The sequence below is a fragment of the Callithrix jacchus genome, chromosome X (assembly GCF_049354715.1).
Source record: "Callithrix jacchus isolate 240 chromosome X, calJac240_pri, whole genome shotgun sequence".
Taxonomy (NCBI): Eukaryota; Metazoa; Chordata; class Mammalia; order Primates; family Cebidae; genus Callithrix; species Callithrix jacchus.
The window spans coordinates 3688611-3696751 of record NC_133524.1 but is presented as its reverse complement, the minus strand read 5'-3'; the positions used below and the strand labels follow the sequence as shown (position 1 = coordinate 3696751).

At 40.7% G+C, this 8141-nt stretch overlaps 1 non-coding gene across 1 annotated transcript; it reads right to left on the bottom strand.

Moving 5' to 3' along the window:
* Positions 1 to 871: 871 nt before the first annotated feature.
* On the bottom strand, positions 872 to 977 carry LOC118150761 (U6 spliceosomal RNA). Its single transcript, XR_004738908.1, has one exon. It is a non-coding gene; the product is annotated as a U6 spliceosomal RNA (small nuclear RNA).
* Between the last annotated feature and the right edge of the window lie 7164 nt (positions 978 to 8141).

Here is an 8141-nt window from a genome sequence, read left to right as displayed (position 1 = left end):
AGTGCAGTGGCACAATCATAGCTCATTGCAGCCTTGACTTCCCAGGCTCAAGTAATCCTCCAGTCTCAGTCTACCCGAGTAGCCGGGAATAAGATCATGTGTCTCCACACTCAACTGTGTATTTCATTTTACAGGGATATAAAATTATGTCATTCATTTTCTTGTTGACTTCTTGTAACCACCATGCAAGCATGAATCTTGTCTGTCTTATCCTCTTCCCCATCTCCACAACTTGGCATATACTAGCAGCTCTACAATTAGTTGTTGCATAAATGGAAAATGAAGGAATATTGCATTATCTTCCTAGAAGTCCTTGCCCCTCCTCCCTTCTCCAAAGAAAACTTCTTACTGGCTAAAATGCTTTTCTAACCTCGGTGCTTCCAAAGGAGCCTCAGGAGGTCAGGGTCTATCACTTCATACATATTTATCCCCAAATTCGGATATTATTTGGCTCAAGCAATGCACTGAAAATATTTACAGAATGAACCATTGAAGCAGGAAAAGGAACTTGCATGAAATTCTTTGTTTCTGTTATAATATAAGAGACTGTGTCAGTCAGCTATTGCCACATAACAAACAATCCCAAAATACAGTGGGTTAAAAAAAAATCCATGTTATATACTCACCATTCTATGGAACAAAAATTCAGGCTGTACTCAATGGGTGCTTCTGAGATTTACCAATTAGAGGCCCAGAATGATGCTGAGAACCCTGCAATGCACATGGCAGTGTCCATGACAAATAATTTTCTGGCCCCAAAGGTCAATAGTGCGAATGTTCAATGACAACAAAAACATACTTCCTCTAAGTCCAAGTTTATTAGGTATATTTCTTTTCTTTTCTTTTTTGACTTTATTTTACTTTTTTTTTTTTTTAAATGAAATGCTTCATGAATTTGCCTGTCATCTTTGCATGGGGCCTTGCTAATCTTATCTGTATCGTTCCAATTTCAGTATATGTGCTACCAAAGAAAGCACATTAGGTACATTTTTATTTTCCAAGTCACTGCAGGCTACAGTTTTGCTCTTCCAACACAACATACCACTGGTTATCATTTTTTTTTCTAGCCTTCGGTAGCAATTACCTTACTATTTTCTCAACCTTCATTCACCGCTCAGTTTCAAAGCCAATTAAGTATGTTTTAAGCTTTTGTATGATAGCAAACCCCCACCCACTTCAGGTATGAGTTTTGGGATCTGTTACCTATTTTTTTTTTATATAAAATCAACTGTAAGTTTAGTGCCACAATGTCACAAACCCTGTATTTGCTCATATGTCTGTGAATAAATATCTTAGACTGGGTTCAGTTGGGTAGTTCTTCTGTTGATCTTGCCTAGGGTCTTTCATGCAGCTTCCATTATCTGGCAGCTTGATGAGACTGGATGGTCTAAGGTACATTCATGAACACGTCTGTTGGATGGACTTGTCTGTCAACCTAGAGTACTGAGGCTACCCCCTATGAAGAAGCCAGGGTAGCCTTTTCGAGATGAGCCACTATGAGAAAGATTCAGCTGACAGCCAGGTGAGTAGGTTCCCAGCTTACACCATCCATCTTCAGTCAAACTGTCAGTGGACTGGGACCACAAAAGGGACCTTCAGGAAGACCCACAGAACCATCCAGCTGAGCTCAGCCTGGAATTTTTGACCCAGAGAATTATGTGCAAGTGAAACGGTGCTTGTCTTAGCACCGAGTGTCGGGAGTATTTGTTACACAGTGACGGTTAATGGATACGGTTCCTTAACTAACAAATAGATTACCTCATGGAAATGTGGACATTCCTACTCCTGTATTTACAATTAATTGCCATGTGGAAAAGAAGCTCACTATGGATTCTGTGAGGCTAAAAGTGATTTGAAGGTAGTAGAAATCCAGTGAGCAAGTGTGGCCGGTCTTAGCTAAAGTGCTTCCTCGGGGAAGCATACTCTTCCTAAATTGCTACACTGTGGGTCTGGACGAAGGTGAGCTTGGGTTTCTGAGGGGAGTTCCCTTACAGCAGAGGAAATAACACACAGTGAAACAGACTTATAGTCACTCATTGCTTAATGATGGGGATACATTCTGAGAAATGTGTCACTGGTTGATTCTGTTGTGCAAACATCCTAGAGTGCACTTACACAAACCTACATGGTCTAGCCTACCACATACATAGGCTATATGATGTCGTCTGTTGCTCCTATGCTACAAAGCTGTCCAGCATGCTCCTGTACTGAATACAGTAGGGAATTGTAACCCAAATCACTAGGCAATAGACATTTTTCGGCTCCATTATAATCTTGTGGGACCGTTGTTTTATATGCCATCCATCACTGGTTCAGTAATGTTGCAGGAAAAGCCGCTGACAGACCCCTTAGACAGTGGAGTGAGGAAGGAAGAGACTCTTATTCAGCTTGCTGTGGAGCATCGGTTGACTCATGTCCAAAAAAAAAGCCAAGCTCCCTGAAAAGCAGTTTCTTTCCCTTTTTAAAGACATACAACCCAAGGAGGAGCAGAGATAAAACTGTGTTATTGCCCATTGGCTGGACATCTGACCTTACTGTCTCTGGCTTTCATTGATTTGCTAATTTACATGTGGCACACATGGGAGGGAAAGAGTTACAGAAGTTGAATGAAGGCAGTAAATCACTTAGTGACTGTGTTACAATTCCCTCTAAGCGGGGTGGTTTGGTTGGTGTAGACGGGGAGTACGTGACTCAGGGAAGGTCCTTGGGCAGTAAGAAAAGCATTTGCAACATTTTCAAGGCTGGCATACAGCATAGGCACCAGTTACGGGAGTAGGGGGGTGTCATTTTCTCAATTTTTGGGCCCCGCTGTGGTCAGGCCAGTGGGTCAGTGTCTTGCCTGACTACTGACTTCAATTTTGTGCTATTTTATCTCCCCTCCTGCCTTTTCTAACAGAAGACAGGCAAGGGAGAGAGATGGTCTCCTCTCTCATTTCCCCTCTTTGAGAACCTCACTAATATTTACCTTTTTAGTGGGCGTTCTTACTTTTATTGTCACTGTCAGGGTCTTCTTGTGAGACCAATTGGTAGTGATTTATGTAATAAACTTGTGCTGAGATTTTCTCCTGGATCAGGGTGGCAATAAAGCCTTTTACCATTTGAAGAAGCAAAGGCATTAAACTTGAGAGCAATAAGCCTGCTCCTATTACCAGCAATACATTGTTCTGTGGTGGCGCATGACCATATCTGTTTTAGATAGGATTTCTTTGTTTGTAACTTTGTTACCGGGAAAGGGGTCCCAATTCAGACCCCAAGAGAGGGTTCTTGGATCTCATGCAGGAAAGAATTGGAGGTGAATCAATTGAGTAAAGTGAAAGCAAATTTATTACAAAAGTAAAGGAATAAAAGAATGGCTATTCTCTCCACAGGCAGAGCAGCCCCAAGAGGCTACTGGTTGCTGATTTTTATGGTTATTTCTTGATTTTATGCTGAACAAGGGGTGGATTATTCACAAGTTTTCTGGGAAAAGGGGTGGGCAATTCTGGGAACTCAGGATTCCTCCCCTTTTAGCCCACATAGGGTAACTTCCTGACATTGTCGTGGCATCTGTAAACTGTCATGGTGCTAGTGAGAGTGCCTTTCAGCATGTTAATGTATTACAATTAGCGTATAATGAGCAGTGAGGACAACCAGAGGTCACTCTTGTCAACATCTGTGTTTTGGTGAGTTTTAGCTTGTTTCTTTACTGCATGCTGTTTTATTAGCAAGGTCTTTACGACCTGTATCTTGTTCTGACCTCCTATCTCATCCTGTGATTTAGAATGCCTCACCTTCTGGGAATGTAGCCCAGTAGGTCTCAGCCTGATACCAGCCCCTATTCAAGATGGAGCTGCTCTGGTTCAAATGCCTCTGACCACTGGAATTTGATACAGTAAAATGCCTTTGCTACATAATCTGTGGTGGTTTCTCAGATATTACAGTCTCATTGGATTTTCAAACAAAGCGCTAACCACGTGCACAGTCCGGACTTGCGTGAAGAATGAAGGCATTACATTATGTGTTTGCATATCACACTTTGACTTCTGTTAAAAAGGGCCAATATGAACTATAATTGATATTTTTGAACATTTTTCTTTGGGAATAGTTGATTTTCTTTCACTAATCTTTTAGCTTGCATCCTTCATTCTCCTAGAATTTAAAAGCTTACATAATCTAAGGAAGATTCAGTCTGTCTGTTTTTGATTTATTTTGTATTAACTCACTGAATATTTTTTATATGTACAAGAAGTATTCTGAGACTACTTAACACACTATTTTGATCTTTCTTCTTTTAAAGCATGAAGCCATATATTTTTTTTCCTAAGGGTAGGAATCTGGAAGAGATTTAAATGATGATCAAAACAGCAAACTCATGAATTTCGAATGGTTTGTAAACTTGAAAAAAGAACTCCCTGAACCCTCTTTCCTTTAGAGGAAAATCAGATTTTGACTCCCTGGCTTTGCACGAATGCTTGTTTTTTTCTTTAATTTTATATGATGCTTTGCTTTTTCTTCCAATTTTATTTAACCTCGTCGAAACATTTCAAAAATATACAAATAATCTCAAGGATCATTTTAAACTTTCTTTCACCTTGGCACAGGGAAATACTTAGAAAATATGATTTAAATTGGGTGATGATTTTCCAGGAAACTTCCATCGCAATCAGAAGGAAGGAATTGAGCAAACTGAGGAAATGAAAATTAAGTTTACAGTTATTTCTGTTTAAGTCAATAAAAAATTAGCAAATAGTAGTAAAAATTTCCCCAAAGCTCCCCACCTCCAGTACATGCATATGTGTGTGTGTGGAAGAAGCATTATAATGAAACATTTAATGTCCTTTGCCCTGAAATAGAACCAGATGCCTTGGGAGACGGGTTGAGGCAGACTGGCTGAGGAACTTCTATTGTACTGCAAGTTATGCTAAAGGGATTTTCAGAAATGAGCTGCTTTTTCCCATCTCCTTTCTGCAGTTTTCTGGAGCTGGAAATAAAGAAAAACCCCTACTCCTAACTTACTGATCTTAGGAGTTAAAAATCATCACCTTCACTTATCGTTCCTTCATTGGCAGCCGTAGAGGGAACTAAGTAGTCTCTTCATTTCCTCAAACATTTATTTGGTGTTACCATTTACCAGCATCACACCAGGTATGGAGGAGAAGCAGAGAGGAAGAGCCCTGCGCCTCCAGGTGTTCGTGATGTGAGCTGTGGGAGAGTGGACAAGTAATCAATAATCATCATGGACATGGAGTGTGATGGGACCCATGGTGCAGGGGACGGGGAGGGGCCTCAGGGAAGCTGGGCTGGCCAGCAGGCAGGCAGGAAGTGGTGTTGGGGTGAAGAGACAGAGACAGGGAGGGAAGCTGTTCCTGGAAACACCCGCTAGGAATGATTAGATTAGAAGGGTTGGTAAGAAGTGGATCAGGCCAGTCAGTGAATGTTCTTGTTTACCATGCACCTGTTTTCCAAAAAAAGTGTTTCATTTTGAATATTTGTACATTTTACAAATCTCTATCTCTCTATCAATCTTTCTCTGTGTATATCAACTTACATATAATATATGATAATAAAGAGATGAGAATAAATAGAAGAGATGGATAAAAATATAATACATGACAGAGAGCTTAAATAGATTAAACAGTCAGATAGATAGATAATGATAGATGATACAGAGAGTTAATTGGTAGATGGACAGATAGATACATAGATAAATATATAGATAATGATAGATAATAGATTCAGTAGATGAATGGATGGATGGATAGATAGATATTTATAGATGATAGATTCAGTAGATGGATGGATGGATAGATAGATACACGATAGACACATAGGTAATGCTAGATGATTGGCTTCAATAAATTGGTAGATGGATAGATAGGTATATGATAGATAAGGATAGATGATAGATTCAATAGATGGATGGATAGATGATAAATAGCTAGCTAGATAGGTGCATTAAATAGATGAATGATGGATGGATAAATGGATGAATGGGTGGATGGATAGTTATAGAAAGATGATAGACAGATGAATAGATAGGTACACAGATTATTTTAACAGCTTTCAAAAATTTCAGCAAACATTTAGCCGAGCATTTTTATTTTTCATAAAGTTTATATGGTAATTCATATTCTTCTGGATGGTTTAAACAGCTTTTGAAGATTTTGAGCAAATATTCATTGACTTATAATTTTGTTTTCAAGTATCTTTCTGAGAATGTCTAATTTATCTGCTTTTCCATAGTCATTACAGCACTATTCACAAAAGCCAAAATATGGAGTCAAGCGAGGTCTCCATCAGTGGGTGAATGGATAAAGAAAATATGATTTGTGCACATAACGGAATACTATTAAGTCTTAAAGAAGGAATTGTTGTCATTTGCAACATGAATGAACCTGGAAGACATTACATTAAGTGAAATAAGCCAGGCACATAATGACACATACTGCATGATCTCATATGTGGAATCTTTGCATTCTTTAGTTGAGGCTTCTCAGTGCGGGTATTGTTGACACTGGGGCTGGAGTGTTCTCTGAGGTGGGGCCGCCCTGTGCACTTGCAGGGTGTGGAGCAGCATCCCTGGGCTCCGTGCACCAGATGCCGGCAATGTCCACTTTCCATAGTAACGTGAAATGGCTCCTGATGGTTTCAAAGTCAAAAAGGGTTCAGTACCCAAGCCTTAACACATGTTTCAAAATGACTTAGAAAGAAAGTCAGAGGAAAGAAATTCAACATCTGTGGGGACCAGATACCCACTTAGGAGCCCTTAGTGAGAGAAAAAGACATATCTTAGCTTGGCTCAGTGGCTTACTCTTGTTATTCCAGCAGGTTGGGAGGCTGAGGTGGGTGGATCACTTGAGTTCAGGAGTTCTAGATCAGCCTGGGCAACATAGCAAAACCTCCTCTCTACAAAAAATACAAAAATTAGCCAGGCATAATGGCATGTGCCTGTGGTCCCAGCTATTTGGAAGGCTGAGGCAGGAGGATTGCTTGAGCTCAGAAGTTTGAGACCAGCCTGGGCAACTCAGTGAGACCCTATGTCTACAAAAAATGAAAATAATTAGCCAGGAATGGTGGTGGTATGTTCCTGTAGTACTAGCTACTCAGGAGGCTGAGGTAGGAGGATTGCTTGAGGCTGGGAGGTTGAGGCTGCAGTGAGCCATGATTGCACCTCTGCACTCCAGCCTGAGTGAGACCATGTCTTAAAAAAAAAAAGTGAAGTTATCCTCATTCATGCACAGACCTCACTGTGCTTATCACATTTACCAGTGCCTTGTCAATAGGGCGAAACCCCATGTCTACTAAAAATACAAAAATTAGCCAGGTGTGGTGGTATGTTCCTGTAGTCCCAGCTACTTGGGAGGCTGAGGCAGGAGAATCACTTGAACCTGAGAGGCAAAGGTTGCAGTGAGCCAAGATCATGCCACTGCACTCTAGCCTGGGTGACAGAGCCAGACTCCGTCTCAAAAACAACAACAATAACAACCACCCCTGCTGCCTAAACACACACACACACACACACACACACACACACACACATCTAAAACATGCAGTAATTAAGTTGTTTGGGACAAAATGATGTTGTTTATGAAACACTTGTTACCCATTTATCTGAGAAAGCCTATTTTGACTTAGAAATCCTCTTTGAAAAAATTTTCCAGCCTTATTGAAGTATGATTGCAAAATTAAAATTCTATAATGCTGTACACCATGATGTTGTTTTGACATAGGTGTGCATTGTGGGAAAAGGACCACGACCAACGTCCAACGTATCCACCACCACCCCACAGTTACCTTTTTTTTTTTTCTTTTGAGACTGTGTTTTGCTCTGTCGCTCAGGCTGGAGTGAAGTTGTGTGAGCTCACTCACTGCAACCTCTGCTTTCTGGGTTCAAGTGATTCTCCTGCCTCAGCCTCCTGAGTAGTTGGGATTACAGGTGCCTGCCATCATGCCCAGCTAATTTTTTGTGTTTTTAGTAGAGATGGGGTTTCATCATGTTGACCAGGCTGGTCTCAAGCTCCTGACCTCAGGTGATCTGCCTACCTTGGCCTCCCAGAGTGCTGAGATTACATGTGTGAGCCACTGCTCCCAGCCTACCTAGTTTTTATTTCTTTCTGTGTGATGAGAACTTTTACGATCTACTCCTGTGCAAATTTCAAATA